At 34.1% G+C, this 26,677-nt stretch overlaps 1 long non-coding RNA gene across 1 annotated transcript; it reads left to right on the top strand.

Annotated features, from left to right (window-relative positions):
• Nucleotides 1-4,525: 4,525 nt before the first annotated feature.
• LOC116421094 lies at nucleotides 4,526-26,376 on the top strand. Its single transcript, XR_004231411.1, has 3 exons — nucleotides 4,526-4,658; nucleotides 13,080-13,193; nucleotides 26,208-26,376. It is a non-coding gene; the product is annotated as an uncharacterized LOC116421094 (long non-coding RNA).
• Nucleotides 26,377-26,677: the final 301 nt, after the last annotated feature.

Here is a 26,677-nt window from a genome sequence, read left to right as displayed (position 1 = left end):
CCAGAGATGAGGAGAGGTACCTGATATTGGAATGATGTCTAAGATATAAGATCTTTATCCTATCAAACATTCTGATGGTTAAGAGGGAAGGGTTATAGCCTGAGGCAGAGTAACTGAGGTAGGACAATTAGGGAAACTGGGTCAGGACATTAAAAGGGAACTGTGGCATGACAATACCACTACCAAATCTATATCCCAAAGAGATTAAAAGAAAAAAAAAAAAAGAAAAATGCTTATGGGCACAAAAATATTTATTACACTTCCTTTTATTGTGACAAAGAATTTGAAAAGGAGGGGATACCCATCAATTGGGGAATGGTGAACAAGTTGTGGTATATGATTTTGATGAAATAATATATGCTATCAGAAATGATGAGCTAGATGCTTTTAGAAAAACCTGGAAAAATTCACATAAACTGATCTAATGTGAAGTGAGCACAATCAATAGAATGGTATATACAATACCAGTGATATTGTACAATGATCAACTGTGAATGACTTAGGTATTCTCAGTAATACAATGATTTAAATCATTTCGAAGGAATTATGAGGAAAAAATGCTATCAAGAAAAAATGCTATCTCAAGACAGACCGAGTGGAGTCTGGATGCAGATCAAGGCCTACTTTCATTTTAGCTTCCTTGATTTTTCTCCTTTTTTTGGTCTGTGTTTTGTTTTACAACATGACTAATATAGAAATATGTGTTGCATGACTGCTCATGTATAAACGATATCAAATTCTTGCCTTGTCAATAAAGGGTGAGGAGATGGAGAAAGGGAAAGAATTTGGAATTCAAAATTAAAAAATATGTAAAAATTGGTTTTACATATAATTGGAAATAATAAAATGTTAAATAGGAAAATTTTGAAAATCTGAGAAGAAAAGCAATTTGATATGTTATACACATGAAGTCATGCAAAATACATATCCAAATTAGTCATGTTGCAAAAGAAAACACAGATAAAAAAGAAACAGGAAAAAATGAAGAAAGCTTTTTAAAAAATAATAAGCAGTATACAGTCAGAATTCATCAGTTCTTGCTCTGAAAGCAGCCATGAGTTTTCATTGGAATTTTCTTGGATAATTGTGTTGAACAGAGGAGCTAAGTCTTTCATAGTTGATCATCCTGACAATACTGTGGTTACTCTATATAGTGGTTTCTTGGTTCTACCCACTTCACTTTGCCTACTCTGCTTACTTCACTAAGTTCTTATAAATCTTCCCAGGTTTTTCTGAAACCATCTAGTTCATCATTTCTTATACTACAATAGTATTCTATTACAACCACATACCACATCTTGTTCAACCATTACACAGTTGATGGGCATCTCCTCAATTTCCAATTGTTTTTTTTTTTCTAATAACATTTTATTTTTTTCCAATTACATGTAAAAATAGTTTACACTATTCATTTTTGTAAGATTTTGAGTTTCTAATTTTTTTTTCTTTCCCCAAGAGAGAAGGCAATCTAATATGTTATGCATATATAATCATTTCCATTGTTGTGAAAAAAGTTGTGAAGGTTGTGAAAAGGTTGTGAAAGGTTGTGAAAAAAACTAAGAACAAAAGGGGAAAATCACAAAAAATAAAAAGCAAACAAATAAAAAAAGGTGAAAATAGGAACAGCCTTTGATCCTCATTCAGGTTTCATAATTTTCACTTTGAATGTGTTTGGCATTTCACATACCAAGTCTATTGAAGTTATCTTGAATCGGTATATTGCTGAGAAGAGCTAAGTCCATCACAATTGATCATCACATAATCTGGCTGTTACTATGTACAGCGTTCTGATTCTGCTCACTTTACTCAGCAATAGTTCATAGAAGTCTTTCTAGGTCTTTCTGAAATCACTCTGTTGATCATTTCTTATAGAGCAATACTGTTATATAACATTCAATATACCATAACTTATTCAGCCATTACCCAACTGATTGGCCTCTATTCAATTTCCAATTCCTTGACTCCACAAAAAGAGTTGATACAAGCATTTTTTGTGCATGTGAGTCTTTTCCTCTCTTTTCTCATCTGTTTGGAATATAGACTCAGTATTGAGACTGCTGGATCAAAGATCATGCACAATTTTATAACCCTTTGGAGATGGTTCCAAATTGTTCTCTAAAATGGTTAGATCAGTTCACAACTCCACCAATGAATTAATGAGTAATTATTATTTCTCCATTTGTTTATATCTGTATTTGTGTGAAAAATCTTCTGTATTTGTGTTTATTTGGTTTATATGTGGTTTATTTTTGGGTTTGTTGTAGTTATACTCCCAAGTATTTTATATGGGATGTAGTTATTTTAAATGAAATTTCTCTTTCTTTCTCTTACTACTACTGCCTTTTGTTGGTAGTAAATAGAAATGATGATAAATTATGTGAATTATTTTGTATACAGAAATTGCTAAAGTTTTTAATTTTTCCAAAGAGTTTTCAGTTTATTGATTTATTTGATTATTTATTTATCTGAGGCAAAACTTAGTCATTAGAATGTTCAACTTCTAGTTGGACTAGTATATAGTAATAAGACCTGAATTAAAATCCTTTCTCAGATTATATTTAAATGACTTTATTATATATATATAATATTATAATTAAATGGTTTTATGTGCACTGAGAAACTCACAATATCTCACATTCAGTTTAATCTGTGAAATGGGAATAGAAAGAGTACTTACTACATTAGGATTTTTATGATAAATTTATAATTCTATATACGCTAGTTGTTATTTTCCCATTTTAAATACTGTGTAGATTATTTTCATTGTTCTACTTGTTTCAGTCTTCATTAGTTCACATACATTTTTCATATTTCTTTAATGTTCTATTGTATTTATTTTACAATCAACCAGTAAATAAGTATTGATGTTATCATAAAGTATTATGCCACAGTTCCCTTTTAATGTCCTGACCCACTTTCTCCATTGTCCTATTTAGTTACTCTGCCTCAGGTTATGACCTTTCCCTCTTAATATTTAATGAGATAAAGGTTTTATATCTTTAGGCTATAATCATTCCTTCTTAATGTTTGACAGGATAAAGGTCCATCTATTTCAGACATCAGTAACCTCTCCAGTAACTCCCTTCATTGTGTCATCCTAGGTGCCTCCCCCTATTAGGCTATCCCCATCCAGGTACCTCCCCCATTATGTCATTGTTCTTGTTATTCTATAAAATATCTTGCTGTCTAAAACTTAGTGCTGGATTCTTTGAGATGCTAGTCTCGTCCAGCCCTGGGACCAACCATGAATCCATTTGGTCCCAGTATATCTCTCCATTTAATAAACTATTAAATTGGTCTCTAATCTTTGTCTTGCTCAGTTTCTCTGGCATTACAAAAGTGTACTACTTTAAATATTTTTACATATGTGCAAAATTATTTTCGCTCATGGCTTCCTTTAAGTACAAAGTAAACAGTATAATTTCTGGATCAAAAGGAATGGACATTTTAGTTACATTTGTAACAGAATTCCAAATCATTTTCTAGAGCACTTGGGCTAGTGAAGAATTTTATTAACAGTGTAATAGTGGGCCTATCTTTCCCAGACCTCCCAGTGATAACTGTTTCTGTCTTTTGTCAGCTTTACCAATCTGCTGGCTGTGAGCTGAAACCTCAGAGTTGTCTTCAATTGTTACATTAGTGATTTGGAGCAATCTTTCAAATAGTCAATAGATTTTGAGAGCTCTTTGTTCATACTCTTGGATAATTTTTATATTTGGGATTGACTCTTGATCTCATAGTTGTTGTTGTTGTTTTTTTTTTTGGTGTGTGTGTGTGTGTGTGTGTTCGTTCATAACATTCATAGCAAACCTTTATTAGAGATATTGCTGCAACAATTTTCCTCCAATTTGTTTTTGTAAAAGCAGTTATTTTCATATATTCAAAATGTTCCGATTTATATATATTCTAACTTTTTTTTGACCAATAATTTTTTTTTTGAATACAGAAAAGATTTATTTTACATTCTTGCGAGAATGGGTGTACCCCCAATTCCACAGAATAGAAACACATCTACATAAGTCAGGTAAAGCATTTTTATGGGGTTTAATTAGCCCAATTTCTTCCTCCTGGATCCTGACCAATCAAGACCCTTTCTAGGTTACCATTCTTCCTTATAAAGTGTATAGTATAACCAATTTTAAGCATAATATGACTTGAGTAGTTCTTCCTTTGGTTCTTTGAGCTCCTGATGTTGATCACATCTCAATTCCTTCCTTGTCCAAGAAGGAAACTCTCTTTTCTTATCACATGGCCAGTCCCTGCCCTCAAGGAACTCACATTCTTAATTCTTATGGAGAAAGAGTATCTGAAGGGAGGAAGGGGAAGTCCAGTGAGCTCTCATTCAAATCTAAACCCTGACTCTGATTATTCTCCTTGTAGGTTTCAATTTTCTAATTTAAGTTTCATTTCTCCAATTTAATTTTCATAACTGTGGAAACCACATAATTGCCCATCCATTTCTCACAATTCTCCCTCCCTTTAGAAAAAAATAATTCTGTTTCCATAGTATTTCTGGAATGTTTTATTAGCATTGCCATCCTGTAGCACTATCCCTTTTTCTCCTCTACTAGATCAACGTAACCATCTAATAACATTTTGGTAGCTATCTTCAAGCTACAAGAAAGTACAAGATGAGTGCATCCTCTTTCCTCAATGAGGTCAGTAAGTGACTCTTAATCTTTGCCTCTTCAACTCCCTCCCTTCTACCAGAGAACTTCAACATACATATTTTCTCATATGCCCTAACTTCTCAGTTTCTCAGTTTTCTCATTTCACACGATCTTCTATACTCCATCTAAGTTTCATACAAACATAGTCAAACCCTTAATCCTACATTCACCCATCAAAACAACATTTCCACATTCTTGAACTCTGAAATTCCTTTAATGGATTATAATCTATTTCTATTATGATCTATTTCTATGCCTTCCTCTGCTTTCTTATTCTAAACCATGAAATTGCCAGTTCAAAGACTTATTTTGAGAGCCATTCCCTAATTGTTAAGTGATCAAAATATATGATCTCTACCCAAAGAGTTATGAAATCATGCATATCCTTTGACCTAACAGTATCATTAGTAGGTATGAATGCCAATTCCTTTTAAAAGGAAAAGGAATACATACATATACATAATATATATGTATAACATTTATAACAGCTCTTTTCTCAGGACAAAGAATTGGAAATATCTATCAATTGGCCTGAATAAATTATGGTATAAGATTATAAAAGAATGTTATTGTTCTATAAGAAATGATGAGCAGAATGTTCTCAGCAAAACCTAGAAAGTCCTCCATGAGCTCAAGCAAAGTGAAATGTTCTTTGTGTAGTAGCAAAGTTATGGAATGATAAGCTGTAAATGACTTTTGCTATTCTTAGCAATACAATGATCTAAGACTGTTATGAAAAATTTATGATCAAAAATAGTATCTATACCCAGAAAAAGACTGATTTTCTCTGAATGTAAACAACTATACACTTAAAAAACTTTATTTCTTAAGGGTTTTTTTGGGGGGGGGCGGGGCAGGAGTAATCGTTGTTATTTATTTATTTATTTTTTTTGCATCATGACTTTTATGGAAATGTTTTGTATAACATAACATAGGCCTTCTAAATAGGGGTTGTAGGGGGAAAGTAAGAGAATCTGGAACTCAAAATTTAAAAAATAAATGTAAAAAATTGTATCGCATGTAATTGGGGAAAATAAAAATATTTAAAAGATATTTTTAAATAAAAACTTATTTTGCTTCCATAAAAAAATAATTTGGTTTCCATATCCTTTTCTAACTCCTCAAATTTGTTGATGAATAATTTTTAATAGTATAATCTTAAAAATTGAAGCTATGTAGTTAAATTTAAGGTGTTTTGGCACAGTGCTATTCTAAACCTAATTTTTGTCAAACTGTTTTCCACTTACCCGAATAATTCTTGTCAATTTTCTTCTCTCCAAATAATTTATGTTCTAAGAAAAGTCAATGCTCAATAGGTCACTGGGTCACTGAGTTCAAAAATTTCCATTTCTTCCTAATCTAGTCCCTTTCACTGATAAAATTTCTATACTATTTTTGAACTGTTTAAATAACAAATAATTTTAATGATTGCTGTTTTATAATATAATTTATTGCTTAGCAGTATTTTTCTCCTTCAACTATATTATTTTTTCCCATTATTTCCTTTGGGGATCTATATGTTTTTGTTCCTCTAAATGAATTTTGTTATTATTTTGTCCAAAGCTATAAAATATTCCCTTAGTTTTGATTTTTAAAGAAATATCTATAAATTAATTAAGTTATTCAGTAATATAGTCATGTATATTATATAGCCAGAACCCAATCAGGGCAATATTTATCCCACTCACTCTTTGGTTACTCTTTTTTTTTTCTTTCTTTTTTTTTTTTTTTTTTTTTTTTTTTTTTTTTTTTTTTTTTTTTTTTTTTTTTTTTTTTTTTTTTTTTTTTTTTTGCTGAGGTAATTGTGGTTGAGTGACTTTGCCCAGGTCACATAGCTTGGAAGTGTTAAGTGTCTGAGGACAGATTTGAACTCAGGTCCTCCTGACTTTAGGGCTGATGCTCCATCCACTGTGCCACCTAGCTGCCCCCATTCTGTCTTTCTTTAAAGTATATTTTACACTATGTTTTTTTGTGATCCTAGACTGTGTCTTGGTAGATTGACTCTCAGACATTTTATGTATTCTGCAATTACTGTAATTTTGAATTTCACATTGTATGAATACTTTTGTTACAATCCTAGTTAAAAAAAATCATAGATATATATATATAACAAAAGGTACTGAGAATCGTGGGTGTTTTTCCTTTAAGTTTGAGAATAATTAGTGTAGAATAGGTATTAATTGCTCTTTAAATAATTGATTGAACTTATTTATAAATCTGTTTTATCTGCATCTTTTTTTTTTTTTTGTCAACAAATCTGTCTGGTTTAGAGTCTTTTCCCCTCTGTTTTTGCAAATGTTTTACTGTTAATGAAAAGTCTTGGAAAATTCTCATGTTGTCTCTAATCTGACAGCAAATAGGTGGAAATGGGAATTTTTTCACTACTGGTCTCCATGCCATACAAAGATTAATATGGTAACTAAGCATCATGGGTTCACAACCTCATCAGTGTAGAGAAGGATTAGACTTTAGAGGTTATCTAGTCAAACTCTTAATTTTATTGAGGCTACTAAAGTGACATGTTCAGGATCACACAGTCAGTTAGCAAATAAGCATTTATTAAATGTCTACTATATGGCAAGTACTGGGCTAAAGGCTGTGAAGAAGAAGAAAGACAAAAGATAACCACTACCTTTGAGGAGCTCATACTCTTTTTTTCTTTTTTTTTAAATTTTATTAAAGCTTTTTATTTTCAAAACATATGAATGGATAATTTTTCAACATTGACCATTGCGTAGCCTTGTGTTCCAAATTTTCCCCTTCTTCCCACCTCCTCCCCTAGATAGTGAGCAATCCAATATATGTTATACATGTTGAAATATATGTTAAATTTAATATATGTAAACATATTTATACAATTATCTTGCTGCATAAGAAAAATCAGATCAAAAAGGAAAGAAAATGAGAAAGAAAACAAAATGCAAGTGAACCACAACAAAAAGAGTGAGAATGTTATGTTGTGATCTACACTCAGTCCCCATAGTCCCCTCTCTGGGTGTAGATGACTCTCTTCATCATTGAACAATTGGAATTGGTTTGAATCACCTCACTGTTGAAAAGAGCCACATCTATCAGAGTTGATCATCATATAATCTTGTTACTGCCATGTACAATGATCTCTTGGTTCTGCTCACTTCACTTAGCATCAGTTCATCTAAGTCTCTCCAGGCCTCTCTAAAATCATCCTGCTGGTCATTTCTTATAGAACAATAATATTCCATAACATTCAGATACCACAACTTATTTAGCCATTCTCATCTGATGGACATTCACTCAGTTTCCAGTTTCTAGCCACTACAAAGAGATCTGCCACAAACATTCTTGCACATACAGGTCCCTTTCCCTCCTTTAAGATCTCTTTGGGATATAAGCCCAGTAGTAACACTGCTGGATCAAAGGGTAAGCACAATTTGATAACTTTTTGATAACTTTTTTTTTTTTTTGCTCAAATAAGAGGGGGGACTGAAGGAGATGAGGTGGGATCTTTCAAGATAGTTGTGAAAATCGAGTAAGGCTTCATCTACTTCAGAGATGGAGTAGGCCTAAAGATCTTTGAGCATTGATTCAAGGGGATACTTAAGTCCCTTTCCTGCTATACTCCCATGACATCCTTTTCTCTCTATTTCAATCAAACATGGGCAATTATGTACTTATTGGTCAAGTTCAATTTCTTGGGCAATTCCCGAGTTTAGAATGTTAAGACCCTTGGCCAATGAGGATGAAGGTCATGGTGGGAGGGGGTATTTGCATTAAGGTCAAACCTGTCCCAGAAGGTGCCTCCTTTCTTCAATTGCCTGCTTGAGGAGTGGGACGACCACTTCTCATGAGAACTTACAATAAACTTTTGTTTTGCTCCTAGAGATCTCGCCAGCATTTTTTTTTTTTAATGGTGACCCCTCACCATTTCTGAGCCACACAGTTTTGGGGGCTCGTCTGGGATCACATTACTTGATGAGTAGGTAAACTCTTGGGAGCTAGTGGGGTGGCACCTTGCCCTGATTTAGGCAGCCCACCAGCGACTAGGGGTTTCTTCTTGCTCCCCAAGATAAAATGGGTCCAGGAAAAACTCAGAGCAAAGCAAAGGGAGAAACTCTGTGGTAAAAATTCCAACTGGCTTGGTGTGAGGACAGATCAGTCAAGCAATTTGCTATGCAGCAACCCATAGGTAAACCTACTGTGAGCCCCTTGAGTCAAGTTACAGACTCAAGTTACACTATAGTTGCACCCTTCCAGAGGGGTGCTCTGGACAGAATAGGATAGGTCTTCTTGAGTGACTGAGATCAATTGGCGACAATTGATGTGTTTGAGCATTTTGGAATTTGGATTCCATCCCAATTCAATGGGTATGCCCCAGTCCCAGCCAGCCGTTGTGGAGAGAAATGAGAAAAAAAAATGATCAGAAAATACCAGTGGAGAGTCCCTTGGGAAATAAATTAAGTAATTGGAATAACAAACATTGATATCCTAGCACTACTAGGACTTATTGCCGCAACCAGAAAGTCAGCTCAATTTGGCCTGCACCCATGACTACCTTCAGCTTAGAAGGCCCCACCTCTGTCTCAGCATTACTCCACTCTAGCACCATAGTTGTTGCAGGTATCTTCCTACTGATCCGATTTAACCCTGCTATACAAAATAACCAAACAGCCTTAACCATCATACTCTGCTTAGGAAGTATCACAACCTTATTCACTGCTATCTGTGCTATCACACAAAATGATATCAAAAAAAATCATAGGCTTTTCCACATCCGGCCAACTTGGTCTAATAATAGTGGCACTAGGCCTAAATCAACCACACCTAGCATTTCTACACATCTGTACACACACTTTCTTCAAAGTAATACTCTTCCTATTCTCTGGCTCTATCATTCATAGCCTTAAGGATGAACAAACAAAATAGGTGGCCTACTCATACTTCTCCCAATCACCTCCTCAGCAATCATCTTAGTCAGTCTTGCTCTCATAGGCACCCTCTTTCTAGCAAGATTTTACTCAAAAGATTCAATCATTGAAGCCATAAATACATCACACGTAAACACCTGAGCCCTATGCATAACCCTCATCGCCACAATACTCACAGCTATCTATAGTATGTGAGTAGTCCACTTTGTCCTCCTAAAAGAAACCGCCAAAATATAAAGGAAAAAGCAAGAGAAAGATGATAAGGTATTGTTTTGTCTGGGGTAACAACAATATTGGTGGAGGCACCATTTGGCCTAAGTATGGCTCCCTTGAAGACTGGCTGTGCCCAAAACTAAATTTGTATGTTAATAGTAAAGAATCTGTTAATCCAGAAGAGGCTGTATATGCTGGACTATAGATTTCAGGGACCCCAATAATGTTGAGTAAGAATCAAAGTGAAAAGGGTATAAAGGAAGAGACTTTAAAGACACAGCAATTGGATCCATTGTTATCTCTCACTCCTCCATACTTACTTAACCCCACCTCAGGATTTAATTCAATCAACCCCTTTAGAGGCCCTGAGGGCACAGGAGGACTTAATTCAATTGACCCCACCCAGGCCCTGTAAAGGGCCATTTGCTTCACTAGCAGCTATGAAGGAGTGGGACAGGAGACACCCTCCAGCAGTAGGAGTAGTCCCAGCTGACCAGAAATACTCTTTAGTAGATCTGAATTGGGATCACAATAACCCTATATATCAGGGAAGTATGAGGGGTCTTAGAGAACTGATAATTAGGGGAATTTGAAATGCAGTACCAAAGGCACAGAACATGAAAAAGGCCTTGGGGTCACTCAGGAGAAGGATGAGGCGAATATATGAGTAGATTAAAGCTAGCATGAGAAGGTACTCTGGATTTGATCCTGATGACCCAGGAGAAGACAATACCCTGAAATTGCCCTTTGTGACCAATGCATGGCCAGATATCAGTAGGAAGCCTTTGAGATGTTGGGAATGTCAAAAAGTAGGGCATATATAAAAAGACTGCCCCCAGCAGAGGATGGGTTAGTTTGTGGAAGGACTACCAAGGCTGCTCAATGCCAGGTCCCAAAAGGGGGACAACCTCCAGGAATCAGACCATTCCAAAGCATCCAGGTGAACTTCACTGAGCTGCCGCCAGTGGGTTGCCTCAAATACTTGCTGGTCATAGTGGACCATCTGACCTCATGGGTGGAGACCTTTCCCTTAACCTGAGCAACTGCCTCAACAGTAAGGAAAGTCTTATTAGAAAAAATTATTCCCAGATATGGAGTAGTGGAGAGGATAGACTCGGATCAAGGAACACATTTTTCTGCCCAAGTATAGCGCCTTAGAAATCACTTGGGATCTCCACACCCCTTGACATCCTCCTTCTTCTGGGAAAGTAGAAAGGATGAATCAAAAAATAAAATGGCAACTGACTAAATTATCTTTAGAGACCCAATTACCTTGGACTAAATGTCTTCCTCTCCCTGTGGTCAGAATCAGAACAAAGTCATGTAGAGATATTAGGCTTTCATCTTATGAATTATTGTATGGTCATCCTTTCCAGGTGTATCATATGGGAAACTGGGACCCTATTTTAGGGACAAAGGACATATTTCCTAAGAGATGTGTTAAATCCTTGGTACAACATTTATAAGAACTACAACAAAAGGGTTAATAGCTCAGACTCCTCCTCTAGGTTTCCCTGTTCATAGAATTCAGGTTGGAGATTGGGTAGTTGATCTGATCCTGGAAGGATGAGAAGCTGACACTGTGCTGGGACGTGGGTAGTTGATCTGATCCTGGAAGGATGAGAAGCTGACACTGTGCTGGGACGGACCCTATTAGGTGATACTGACATCAGACGCTGCAATTCGCACCCAGGAACAAGGCTGGACACACCAAACCAGAACAAAGGACTTATGGCACTACCTTTATTGGAGTGGACAGTTGAAGACAGGGAGATCTCAAATTACATTTGAGGAGGGGGCCTCCAATGAATGGGAACATAATCTCTGAACCCAGGGTATTATAATTGTCTATGTATCACTCTTCTTATTACCTTGGGCCTCTTCACCTGTTTGGGAGCTGATATGTTTTCCCTTAGAAATTTCACCTTGACCTCACAGTGTACTCACCTACTTCTTAATTGGACAGGGATCTGGATTTTGGATTAATAAGGCCAATTTTTTTTCTTTCTTCCTGAACAGGCAGACAAATCTTTAGGGATTCAGTTGTATGATGATTTGGGAAGAGGGATTCAGAGTTTAGATACCTCCATTATCTAGACTGAAGATGTAAATGGTTGGGGGGGGGACACCTGGACCCCAGAAAAAATAGTTAAAGAGTATGGGCTAACTACCTGGGCTCAAGATGGAAGTTGGGGATATAGAATCTAGAATCCCAATAGATAGGTTGAATAGGATATTAGACTTCAAGCAGTTGTAGCAATTATCACCAATCAGACAGCTAAGGCACTAGATCTGATTGCTAACTAGAATAGTCTAAAACTCATTTTCCAGAAGGATTAGGTTGGAAGGGAAAGCTGAAGGGTCTGTTAGATTGATGGTGCTAAAAGGGTGGAGCCAGTGTCCCCCCCAAAACAAAAACAAAAACAAGAGCCAGAAGATGGATGAGGAATTAGGTAGGGAATTGTTATAAAATTTGAAGAGATCTTAGTGTAAAAATAAGAGGGGGAACTGAATGCGATGAGGTGAGATCTTTCAAGTCAGTTGTGAAAATCGAGTAAGACTTCATCTATTTCAGAGTGAGTTGGAGTGGGCCTGAAAGTCTCTGAGCATTGATTCAAGGGCATACTTAAATCCCTTTCCTGCTATACTCCCATAAAATCATTTTCTCCCTATTTCAACCAAATATGGGCAACTATGTACTTATTGGCCAAATTCAATTTTTTGGGTAGTTCCCGCATTTAGAATGTAAGACCCTCGGCCAATGAGGATGAGGATCAGTGGTTGGAGGGGTATTTGCATTAGGGATTTAAGTGTCAAGCCTGTCCTGAAAGGTGCCTCCTACCTTCAATTGCTGCTTGACAGGTGGACCGCCCACTTCTCAGGAGAACATTTAATAAACTTTTGTTTTGCTCCTAGAGATTTCTCCAGCTTTTTTTTTTTTTTTTAATGGTGACCCTTCACCATTTCTGAGTGACACAGATATCAATCTAAATTATAACCATATTTATTAAGAATGATTAAAATTGTGGATGTTTAGTAACATGTTCAATTGTGCTGTTTCATAACCAAAATAAAACCAATTAAACTTTCTTACTTCAGTGGATTGTAAACTAACTTTTAAAGAATGGTTTCATTTACACATTTAAATAATTGCAGTTACTTCAATTCTATAGAAAATACTTTGGATTGGTTAATAAAGGCTGATTCAGATTCATTTATGAAAGAATACTTGAAACACAAACTTAATTTCATTTTTTTTTTCTGACTAACATATTTCTCTGTTCTCCTGAAGAGTCAAAATGATACAGCAAGCTAATAACAATGGTTAATATAAACACAGATGTCCAAGGGGGAAGAACAAATCAAAACAGTTTGTTGGGGACAGAAGAGGCCACACATTCACAAGGTCAGTCTATTTGATAGGAAAGCAAAGTTTAAGAGTTATTTTTAAGAGCAAGACTCCACTTATCAAATCACACATCTATCCCTAGACAAATAGGAAAAAAAAAAAAAACCCACAATAATTTTCACTAAACACTGTCATGCAATTGGCATGCAAATTTTCACTGAATTATCTACTAAAAAAACACAATTAATTAATTTGGGTTTGAAAAGACTCAACACTTCCAAAATCAAGATTTGTTGGGTTGATTTTGTTTACAGATTGATTTTCAGTCCTCCAATTCTAAAAGTGTTATGAGTTCATACATGTTTATTTTTTTTAAAAAATAGGAACAAATTAAAATAATTTTGTTTTGAAAAATTCAGCAAAATCCCTTGAAACAGCAAATGCTTTTCCTTCATCCATTCAACATCTAAGGAAATCCAATGAGTTTGCAAATATAGAATTTGGAAATCATTGTTAGGGTCAAATTTTGGGGAAGCATTTTTTAAAAATTTCAATTCAATTCATTTGAGTGATTAGTTAACAAACATTCTTGTACTTGGTGCTAAGGGACATACAAAAACTTAGCCAAGACATAGTTTTTGTTCTCTTGGACTCTGTATTTGATTAGCGTTCTCTATAATTACTAAAGGAGACAGACCTTTTATTTATTTATTTATTTATTTTAATTCCAGTAACTAGAGGAAGAAAACCTAGCTTGTGAAAAAAGACTGTGGGCTTATAAAGCCTGCATTATTGTCTCCTAAGCAATCAGGAACAGAGAGTCACTAATCAGAGAAGTCAAATTGTAGTACTAGTAGGAAAAATAGTCACCGTTTTCTAGGCAAAGGAAAAACAACTCTGAATCATGGCCCATGCAATTTTCAGGTTGTTTTTCATGAGCAAAACCTGATTACGTCTTCTTGGAAAACAATCTCCTGTGTCTTCTTATAGTTTGATTTAAGTAGATAAGTAACTGTGTTGTTGTCCTTTAAAAAAAAGATTTTTTTTTTTTTTTTTTTTTTTTGTTTAAATGGCTTTACCAACTCTTTCTCTGGACAGTTTCATTCAAAGCTTTGATTTCTTATGGTACTCAATGAAAGGCCAAGAGGCCAAGGCTCCCTGTTCTGCTCTTTTTCAATAAAAAATGAACCTATCTCTGTGACTCTAGACCTTGAACATGTCCCCGAATTGGTCTCATATCAGCTGCAAATAAATAAAGAAATGAAATCTTGATTTGAAGTAGACTGGTAATAAAAGTATGTTTACACTTCTCCATTAGAAAAGGAAAGGGAATAAGCATTTGTTAAGCACCTACTGTGTACCAGGTATTGTGTTAAAGGCTTTACAAATATCTTATTTTGATATAAATGCTCCAATCAAAATAATGAAGACATCAAAAGAGAGAAGCAATCAAAGGGACCATTAATTGAAATTCTTTTCCCCCTCTCTAAAAGTCAGAACCAATTGATACATCATTTAGTTGACAGAATATATAACATTAGAATTTGCCATTTCTTGATAGAGCTGAAAGAAGTGTATTTTTAATATAATCAACCACAGACTCCAATGTCCCATTTTAAATATATATATATATACATATATATATATATATAATTATTAGCTAAAGCTCTTGCCATTTTTTTAATTCAAGAAGATTTTTGTTGTGTGTTTTTTTTTTTTTTTTTTTGGAAACTTGCTTTTGCAAAGTATTTTAGTTAATCTTCCCAAGAACTCAGTGGAAGTGAAAAGTAACATAAGATAGAAGAAAGTGAACAGGACTAGTCATTAAAAGCCTGGGTCCATGTTCATTCTGGGACATGTATTATCTGTATTATTGTGACTCAGCCATTGACCATTACTTTTCTTAATTGTAAAATGTGGATTATATCTGCTTTTATCAAATTCACAGGGGAAATCAATCTTTATCTGTTGTTAGAATCAAAAGATGTATATACTATGTATAAGGTGCATAACAAAATAAAGTGTGAAGCTAATTTCATTGGTTATTAGTAAGTTAACTTTTCATTATTTTTTCCAGAGGGGGAAATAGACAAAGCAAGGTTAAGTGACAAAATAAAAGTTAAATAACCAGTGTGACAAATAGCTAAGCCTGAAAACCTTGTGCTGTGGTTTTCTTTTTTTATTAAAAAAGAAAAATAAGATAAAGGAAAGGAGAACTCTTAGAGACATTGCTGGTGACTTATCTACAGGGCTTAGCACCAGATTGGATGTGGGATCCTAGGAAGATGAAAAGATTGAAGATGACTTCAATGATCAGAGCCTAAATGACTAAGGAAATAGTGGTGTTTTTCACAGAAATAAGCAGTAGAAGGAATAAAGAGTTTTATTTGGTTGAGGGTGAGATAATGAATGTGGCTCTGGACAGGCTGAATGTGAGATGTTCATTAAACACCTGAGTAGAAATGATCATTTAAGAAGTTGGAAATGTAGGTAGGCCTAGAGCTCAGGAAATAGGAGAACTGTATACTCACTCACAAAGAGGCTAACTTTTTTTTTTTTAGAGTAAATTAGATCTTTGAGTGGAGATTCAAAGATAGACACTTTGATAATGTTTACAATTCAATGTCAATATAATCATTGGAATTTACTGAAAATAATACATTTGACAAATGAATTAAAAGATGACTGATAAAAAGGTACAAGTGAACATCATTCTGACAAACACAGATATGTATAGTGAACGAAATAGGCTTTCTCTTTCCTCTCAAAGCTCTATGGCACATACACACATATGTACAGAAGAGCATGCCAACATGCATTTTCAACTAAAAATTCCTCTTATTTTTAAAGAGTTTTAAGAAAGCTTTTTGACCTTCTTTTAGCTAATTAGAGACACTGACATGTTGCAAAATCAGGTTCATGACTTAGAAAGGAAAAATATCAAATCATTATTCAAAACAGAAATTTTGCCAAGAAAGGAAAATAAAATTTTACCTATATTTAAAAGCACTGAACTGAGACTCATGAAGCATTCAAAAGTAATGTGTAAGTAGTAAGGTGATGTCACAGCTGTATTGATTATAGTGTAAGTAGAAGTGTGTAGAGCTTGAGAATAGATTCAATTTTCTGGTTATGAGATAACTAGAATATATGCATAACCTATATTCAAAAACCATCTGTTAAAGGACAACTTTTCAGGGGCAGCTAGGTGGTGCAGTAGATAGAGCACTAGCCCTGAAGTCAGGAGGACCTGAGCTCATATCTAGTCTTATACACTTAATACTTCCTAGCTGTGTGACCCTGTGCAGTCCCTAAACCCCAATTGTCTCAGCAAAAAACCACAAAAAACAAAAAACTAAAACTAAAAACCAATAAAAGATAACTTTTCCCATTTCTCTTCACAGAACGGGTTTTTCTTTCTTAGAGTAGAAACTTTTAGCATTCTTTTCCTAAATGCTGCTGAGCCCATATTATTTTCTCTCTGTCTTTTTAAAAAATATACATTGCTTTATGAATAGTTCTAGGAGAGAAAAATCAGAGTAAAAGAGAAAAACCATGGGAGAGAGGGGAAAAAAAATAGAAAAAAGAAATGAACATAACATGTGTTGATTTACATTCAGTTTCCTTGGTTCTTTTTCTGGATACAGATGGCATTTTCTGTCCAAAGTCTATTGGGATTGCTTTAGATCAATGAACTACTGAGAAGAACAAATTCTTTCATACTTGATCATCACACATTCTTGTTGTTATTATGTACAATATATTCCTGGTTCTGCTTGTTTCATTCAGCATTAGTTCGTATAAATCTTTCCAGGTTTTTCTAAAATCAGCTTGTTCATCATTTTTTGTAGTAAAATAATATTCCATTACCTTAATATACCACAACTTGTTCAGCCATTGCCCAATTGATGGAAATGTACTTACCACAAAAAGAACTGCTATAAACATTTTTGCACATGTGTGTTCAGTTCTCTCCTTTATGATTTCCTTAGGATACAGAGTCAGTAATGTCAATGATGGGTCAAAGGGTATGCACAGTTTTATAGTTCTTTGGGTATGGTTCAAAATTGTTCTCCAGAATGGCTGGATAAGTTCACAACTCCACCAATAATGTATTAGTGGCCCAGTTTTCCCACATCCCCTCCAATATTTATCTCTACTTTTTTCTGGGATCTTAACCTCAGAATTGTTTTGACTTGCATTTTTCTAATCAATAGTGATTTAGAACATTTTTCATATGACTATAGATGGTTTTAGTTTTATCATTTGACAATTGTCTGTTTATTCCTTTGACCATTTATCAATTGGGGAATGACTTGTATTCTTATAAATTTGACACAGTTCTTTATATATTTCAGAAATGAAACTTTATCAAAAACACTGTAAAGTTTTTTCCTAGCTTTGTACTTTCCTTTTATTTTTCTTTCTGTTGATTTTGTTTTTGAAAACCCTTTTTAATTTAAGTAATTAAAATTGTCCATTTTGTCTTTCATAAGGTTTTCTAGTTTTCTTTAATGATGTTCTCTCAAACAGAACTAGAAAGGGATCTGGTCTGTGATTTCACTGAGATGAAACTTCTTGGTAGAAGAATTCTCTCAATTAATGTAGTAGGGCAGCTGCTCTGCAATTTATAGTCTCAGATATTTGCTGAAGTGCTCACCAGAGAAACAGTGCTAGAAAGATCAAAAGATAGTACATGAACCCTGCTCCTCTGGTTTTAAGGCAGTTCTCTATCCACTGTGTCACAGAAACCTGAGAGAAGAAAGGTACATAGGTAGAAGACAAGATTTTGAATCTAGGACTTCTGAATATCATTGCACCAAGCTTCATTCTCTATGATTATCACCTCTTCATTAATCAATCAAAAATTAAGACCAACAACACCAACTTTTTCTAAATATTTGTTTCTTTTGAAAAAAATTTATAGTTTTATGGATCTTTGTGGATATTTTAAAGAATATTGAATTTAGAACTGAAAGGAAACTTAGAAACCAATAATTCCTACCACTTGTTTTCAGATGAGGAAACTGAGGGAATGAGTGTTGCATGACTTGATCACAGTTATAAAGCTATAGTCAAATAAAGTCTTCTTAACTCCACCTCCAAAATTCTTATCCACCTTCTAATTGCTGTTTTTCTCAAGTCCAAATGCAACAATATGAACAGAGAGCTCAGAAAAGATCTTTAATTTCTGTTTCCTTCATTCTGGGGCCAATTGCATTAGCTCACCAGATGTGATCACCTTTTGGGACTTGTTATATGAAAATCATAACATAGCATTGTGGTATATGGGAAAGAGTACGGTATTTGGAGTTAGAGGCCCTGTATTCAAATGTTTGCTCTGTTTTATACTATCTGTATGACATCAGACAAAGTTCTTTCCTTTTTTTGATCTCAATTCCTTCATCTGTAAAATGAAGGGGTTAGATTAGATGACCTTTGAAGTTCTTTTCAGATTTAAATCTATGATCCTATGATTATCTGGTATGTTTGAATTATCTCAGAGAAATCACATTTATTTGGATAACTATCTCATTTTTTTCCACAAAAAGTGAATACTTGAGTAATTACCTGAATTCTTTTATCAAAATATTCATTTGATCTTTGTAGTTCAGAAAGATGTCAAGAAAGTCTATTTCCCCATAAAAATCTTACCAGCTGATAGAATTTTCACCTTCTCAATGGCAATGGAATTCTGGAGCATTTATGCCCATAGTATATGCTAAAATTCTAAGCTGTCCACAGATTTTCTTCATTTTTGAGTTGACTGAGTTTCTCTCAGAGTAGTTGGCTGATTCTGGTTTATAATATTGTGATTTGAGAACTGGACAATGTACAATTTCAGTATATTGGCTAAATCTATAGTCAGTAAAGTAGCTGGTCATTCATCAAAATAGCCTTTTTCAAAAGAAAAAAACATTCAGTTTTACCTTTTTGGACATTGTGTAGATCAAATGGCCAGTTTCTTGGATTCCCCCAACTCCTACTTAACAACTCACTGTGATGGTGTGTAGGTAGCTCCAACTGTTAAGTAATGGTTACTTTGTTACTGCCTATAATCCATAAAGTTTCTTTATTTTTTAATCATCCTTTTGGGACTGTCCAAGTTAATACATAAGGCAAAATCCAAAATTTATCATCTGGACAGCACATCCACCTGGCCCGTCCCCCTATTTGTTTTCACACTAAGAAGAGATGGAGCCATTAATGGCAAATAGATGCCATGAAAATTATAGACTGTATAAAAGTTTCTTTGCAAATAGCTGCTTAACACCACAAAGAAGTTAGGTTAAAATTGTTTCAAAGTCTAAAATTAGTTACATTTTAAACTAACTGCATATGCTTTTATTGTCTCTGATCTAAAATATAATCCCAGGAGGTTGTGCAAAGCATGCAAATTACAGCAAGCTAATTTGCTCCAACAGCGACACCTCCCATGCAGTTGGGAGGTCTATTAGAAACCATCTATTCTCTGTTATTTGCATATTAATAGCACCTGCTGAAATACTTTGGGAATTTACTTCTACTGCCAGTAGAGGGACAGCACCAAAATATATAAAATTCCTTTCATATAACTATGCTGGGCTATAAAACATGCAGGAGGTAGTAAGAATTCTGAATTAATAGCAGGGACTGATCATTTCATATTGCAGAGTCTCAAATATTTTCCCCACACAAGATAAAAAATTACTTGTTTAGGAGTCTACAAACAAGGCTACTACCAAACTGACTCCTCCTCCTTCCTCTTTAAAACAACAAACCAAATTTTAAGGGAAAGATAGACATCTAGATTTCTGTCTCTAAATTGTCAGAAGAGGTGATTTTTGTTTTCTGGTTTTTTTTTTTGTTTGTTTGTTTTTTGTAAAATGTATTTTTTATTAATTACATGGAAGGATAGTTTTCAACATTCATTTTGTATAAGATTTTGAGTTTAAATTTTTTTCTCCGTCCCTCTCTCCCATCACCAAAATGCAAGCACTCCCTTATAGTTTATATTTATGCAATCATGTAAACATATTTCTACATTAGTCATGTTGTAAAAAAAGAAACAGAACAAAAGGGGAAAGCCATAAAAAAGACAAATATAGTGAAAGTAATATGATTCAATTTGCATCCTAACTCCATAGTTCTTTCCTCTAAATATGGATAACATTTTCCATAATTTTTGGAATTATTTTGGATCATTGCATTGCTAAGAAAAATTGAGTCATTCATAGATCCATCATATATTGTTCTATGTACAGTGTTATCTTAGTTCTACTCTTCAACCAGCATCAATTCATGTAAGTCTTTCCAGGTTTTTCTGAAATCTGCCTGCTCATCATTTCTTATAGTACAATAATATTTTATTGTATTAACATGCTACAACATGCTCAGCCATACACCAATTTGATAGGCATTTTCTCAGTTTTTAATTTTTTTTGCCACCACAAAAAGAGCTGCTATAAATATTTTTGTGCACATAGATGCTTTTCCCTTTTTTTGATCTTTTTGGGATACAAATATAGTAGTATTGCTGGATCAAAGGGTATGTGTAGTTTGATTGCCCTTTGGACATAGTTCCAAATTGTTTTTCAGAATGTTGGCTCATTTCACAACATGCACAGCAATGCATTAGTGTTCCAGATTTTCCTTATCTTCTTCAAGATTTATCATTTTCTTTTTCTGTCATATTAGCCAATCTAATAGGTAAGAGGTAGTACCTTAGAGTTACACACACATACACAAACACACACACAACCTTAGACAATATTGAAAATCTTTTGTCCATAAAGATCAGTGCAGCTGAATTTATTTTTATTTTTTAAAGATAAAGGAGGATCCAATATGAATGTGTGTATCTATCTATCTATCTATCTATCTGTGTGTGTGTGTGTGTGTGTATGTGTGTATGTGTGTATGTGTGATCCAGCATAGACATGATACTGTCAGTTTATCTGAATTTTTCACTTTTCAACCACTTGTTTTGGGGTCAGGCAGACAGCCAAAGTGATGCAGAAAATGAAGGCCTCCACAAAAACCACTTTAACCTGAACCATTAGATAATTGAGATAGAAATGTTGCTTTCATTTTTCCTCAAATTATTCAGATAATTGCCTCAATTCACCATTTCACTTTTGAGTATGTAGACAGTCTTTTAAACCAATTTTGAAAATACTGTGAGATAGATGGAATCAATGACAGATACAGAGAGGAGAAGTCATGTTGTTCATTTGAAGGGTTGTCACTTAGAAGAAATACTAAACTTATTCCAAGTTGCTCCAGAGAATAGAAGTGCCAGATTTAACTTCAATAGAAAGATATCTTTTTTGTCCTCCTCCTTTTCTTCATAAACAATTAGAGCTGTCAACAAAGGATATATTTGAGGAGTCACTGTATGTCTGTGTATCCAATATTATCCCAAACTGATTCCTAAATTAGATATGAGGTTGCATTGGAGATAGTATCTACAGAAGAAATGAACTAGTAGCAAGGGGTGCCTAACTAACTCAATTGCAATCTTGAGCAAGTAGCCATTTAACTTTCTGTAAAAAGATCATATTAAGTTGTGATTTCTCTCTCTCTCTCTCTCTCTCTCTCTCTCTCTCTCTCTCTGTCTCTGTCTCTCTGCCTATCTCTGTCTCTGTCTCTTCTGGTTTCTCTCTATGTGTCTCTGTCTCTCTCTTCCTTCCTCCACATCTCATATCTCTTTCAGTTGTGACATTCTATGGCTTTCACTGACTTCCAAGACCTCTTCTTACTCCAAGACCTACTTCTATAATCTTGTCTTTACCCTCCTAAAACAGATTGTCTAGCTATTGGATAAGGTAGTATTTGCCTCCCCCACCTCAGACTAGGTTCTCTCTTTGATGTAGCTATAGATTTATACCCTAGCTATCCAATTGTTAATGATTTTTTTTAACATAGAGTAGATATTGCATAGACTTATTCTGAAACTAAGATGAAAATTCAATCATGGCCATAAGCCAGAAGGTTTTGTACTTGTTCCACCCTCCATAATCTTGTCATTTTCCAAAGATAATAGCTTTCATAGGCTTATAAAGAACAAGGTCTGAGCAACTCAAGAAAGTCAACAGTATTCTTGTTTTAGACCAGGGTAGGGGAAGAAAGTAGGTTAAAAAAAATCAAATAACTTATCAGTCTTCCTTAAACTATTTTTATTTTTGTCATAACATGAAGTCATAGAATCATTCTAGTTGTATCCTTTATGTTTTTAATTGTTTTGAATACTATAATTTTATCATGACTTTTGTTCTTTTATCACTTTGAAAGGTTTGCTTAAGTGTGAATTTCTATCAGCTGACCAAATAATTGTCCCAAGCCACTCTATCCAAGCTGTGCACTTTAATAATCCTATGCTTTATTTCCTCTTGTTTAACATAGGCTTCTTAACAAGCTTTTATTATCCCATTTCCCAGTCCAAAGCAGATTAGAAGGAGAAAGATGGAAGGAGGGAAGGCATGCTTTTAGATGCAGGTACAGTGACAGTATGGGAACTAAAAAATGACAGCTGACATTGAAGGAAAAGACAGCCAAAGGAAAAAGCAGCCTGATTAGTGCACTCTGCAATAATGGATTCTATAATGCTCTTTTAGAATCAGAGAATGCTAGATAGAATGGCCCTCAAAGATCATGTTGGTCTGCCCCTTTAATCTATAGTAGTAGTCAGAAGATCAAAGGGATTTAGGGCTAGAAGGGATTTTGTGGTCATCCAATCCAAACCTCCAATAATATAAATGAAGAAACTGATTCCCACAGTACTGTGTATCCTCAAGAAAAAGTTAAATTATGTTTGATATTCTCTTTGTAAGAAGGAAGGAATCATGGTAGTGCATGACTATAATCTGTTACTTGGAAGAATGAGGTAAGAGGATTGCTTGAATTTTGGAGTTCTGAGATTCAGAAGGAATGATCAAGGGTCTGTTTTAAGTCTGGAACCACAATGGCACCAACTAATTTCTCCATCCCTCTCTTAGAAGCAAGAGAGGTCTTTAGGATACCTAAAAGGACAAACCAACACAGATTGGAAACAGACCAGGCCAAATCTTCAGTGCTGATAGCAGTGGGATTAGGCTTCCAAGTAGACACTTTGTTTTAAGGCTGGATGAGAGGGAGACTTCTCAAAAAATTCAAATCAAATACATAGGGAAATATATAATACATGTTTGGAGATTTCTATAAAAAGGTTCATTTAATGATAGAATAAAATATGATGTTTGCCACAGTAATCCTCAGTTAGATACCCAAATACCTCAGAATAATTGAAATGCTCCTATGTTTGTAAGAGTCAAATTTAGGTTTGAGACAAAGGAAAGCCTTCTAACCATTAGACCTTCTCAAAAGTGGGTTTCCATTCATTGGAAGTGATCAAGCAAAAAGTGAATGGTCCCTTCCTAGGAAGGTTGTTGAGATACAGGTTGGAATTAATTTCCTCTGAGGTCTCTTTCAACTGTGAGATTTTGTGATTCTCTGAAATTTTAATGAAAACTATGATACTGGAAAAGAAAGGTAAAAATAAAACTCAAATTCAGTAAAATGTGATTATCTATGGATTTAATGGAGAGAGCAATTTTTTTTGAGTTAGGTAACATCTGTTTTAATTATCAATTTTTGGTGGTGTAAAGGAAAAAGAAAAAAATAAAGTAACTTTTAGATTCACAACAATCTCATCTATCTAGATACAATTGTATCAATGTAAAGAGTTATTAGATCTGAAAGGATTTTAAGAGCTATGGTGATGGTGATATTATAGTGGAAACAATGTATTTGTGATCATGGAGGAGGAGACTAGGTAATGATAATGAATGCTGTGTATATCTTCTTTCATTATGAGTCACCAATAGTCACTTAACCATTATTGACCTAGCCATTGTGTGAAGTTGACCAAGTGCTTGACAGGTAGACACAAAGCACTTAGAGATGAATCTGTCAGGTCTTATCAAAGAAATATCATCTTAACTGTCTTGGGACTTGGCCCTTTTCAACAATAAGATGATTCAATACATTTGTAATGGAAAGAGCCATCCACATCTAGAGAGAGGACTATGAAGACTGAATATGGATCAAAACATAGTATTTTCACCTTTTTGTTGTTTTTATTTATTTACTTGTGTTTTTTTTTTCTTTCTCATTTCCCCCCTTTTGATCGTTTTTTTTTTGTCAGTATGACAGACAGAAATATGTTTAGAAAAATTGCACTTTAATATTTCAGATGGCTTACTGTCTAGGGGAAGGAAGGGAAGGAAGGGAGAAAATGTGGAGCATAAGGTTTTGCAAAGGTAAATGCTGAAACTATTTTTGCATGTATTTGGAAAAATAAAAAGTTATTATTAAATATATATATATATTATATTCATAAAGATTACCCTACTTTGAAGAATTGATTACTTTGATGTTAAATTAATGATAAAACTAAAAGAATATTCTTTTCATGCTACTAATTTATTTTTATTGCTGTTGTTGGACAGTTAGTAAGTAAACATTTATTAAATGCTTACTAAGTGTCAGATACTAGGGATATGAATACAAAAAAGAATTATAACCCCTACCTTCAAGGAGTTTAGAATCCAATGGAGGAAAACAACACAAAATGAAGCTGAATGAAGAGTTGGACATGACTAAATTACTGAACAACAATAAGGATATTCAAATTTTCCTCAATGAAAATATGAGATCACTTTCATAAATGTTTCACTATAACAGTTGACAACTTCACAAACAGATAATTGACTTTAAAGTTCACAGAATACATAATCTTATGAAATTTATAAATTGATTATAAAAACTAAAAATTAAAAAAGAAAACCCTTTCAACTCAATAGAACAAAATACACACTTAAATCTCCTCTAAAAAGCCTTTTCATGCAATTATTAAAATGAAACATGATTCTGTAACAAATTCAATCACAGAAAAAATTATTCAATAAATCTCATTAATATAACATGAAGCAGGATAATGTATCCTTATCTGAGGTAATGGAAGCTGTCTTACCAAAGGACCAAGTGAAAGAAAGTTTCCTATAGAAGAAAGCATCCTAATGCTTCTATTTGCAGATAGTATTGTGCTGATTATATCAATATCCAGAACATTATTGACTGTTTTCTACCTAAACATACTCTAGTTACTTGCCCTTAAGAAGACCAAAATAAAATTCATGATTCTTCTAAAGCTTCTCTCTCAGAGTTATAATTCACAAATTCAATGAGAAATTTGAGTTCTTCCATTGGCAACTACTCCAGGTTCAAGCTACCCTATATGTTTATATCCCTAAAATAATAGCTCATGAACTCCCCATTGAGGCGTTTATCTTTAATAGCCATTTGTAGGGCATAATTAACTCAGAACAATATTGTCAATTTAATATGAACAGCAGGGGAAAAGCATGTCCTCCACACACCTGAAATAGAGTTTCTCACACAAAATGGCAGTAGGAAAAATGGACACACAAAGAGAGTTCAGTAGTGGAGTGGCACACAGAGTCTTTTCACAGAATTCATTCCCTTAGAGCTGTTTCCCTTTATAGAACTTTATAGAACTACTTTATGGAAAGTATGTTTTGCTGAAAACAAACAAGCAAACCCAAAATCAAAAACAAGACAACATTTTTTAAAAAAAAGTTATTAGAGTCATGCTCCATCCTTTGTCTATCCAATAAATAGCAGCCCTCTCAATGCCATCAAATTTAAGAATTTTTTCATACATCATAAAGGGATGCCAAAGTGTACTCACATTTTTGCACTTTAAGACCTTAAACAATTATCATTTTTTTCTCTACTGTACATCCTCTGATTTTATCAGGACTGGGAAGAGATAAAACGATTCCCTTCAAAAAACTTCCCTATTTCAATTAATGAGATCATAATTCTTCTACTAATTTGTGGATACAGTAACAGTAATTTGTAATGTCTCTTTCAGCCTTTACTGATATTTTGTTGTATCTTGTTGAAACATTCTCCACAACATCTGTATGTTCCCCCTTTTTCTAATTCTATAGTTGTTTTCTTGGTTCAAACCATCAGTACCTCTCACCTGTATTACTTTAATATTTTCCTTAATTCTTCTGCCTTCAGGGTCTTGAAAGGAGCTGAACTTGGAGACAAGAAGATATGGTTTCAAATTCTCTCTCACCACTTACTGACCCAGCTAAGTTACATCTTAAAAATAGATCACAATTATAAAAATAACTCTCATATTATTCTTTTTTTAATTTTTATTAAGCCTTGCTTTCTTCATGTGAAAATAAATAGCACTATCTCACAAGGTTGTTTTGTAAATAAAATGGTATAGTATGCAAATCTTAAAGCATTGTTATTGCTATTATTATTTGCTTTCCAATCAATCCTTCACAAAGCTGTTAACTAGGTGCCCCTAAAACACAGATGTGGGCATATCATCACCCTACAAAGAAATTTTCAATAGCTTCCCATTTCTTCCAAGATGAAATTTTAAACCTATTGCTTAATTGTTTAATCTTCCACAGTATGGTTCCCATCTATATTTCTAATCTCACTTTCCATTATTACATGTCCTTTACTCTCTG

This window comes from Sarcophilus harrisii, chromosome 2, assembly GCF_902635505.1.
Source record: "Sarcophilus harrisii chromosome 2, mSarHar1.11, whole genome shotgun sequence".
Classification (NCBI taxonomy): domain Eukaryota; kingdom Metazoa; phylum Chordata; class Mammalia; order Dasyuromorphia; family Dasyuridae; genus Sarcophilus; species Sarcophilus harrisii.
The sequence above is the reverse complement of the archived record's forward strand: the minus strand, read 5'-3'. Positions and strand labels throughout refer to the sequence as shown.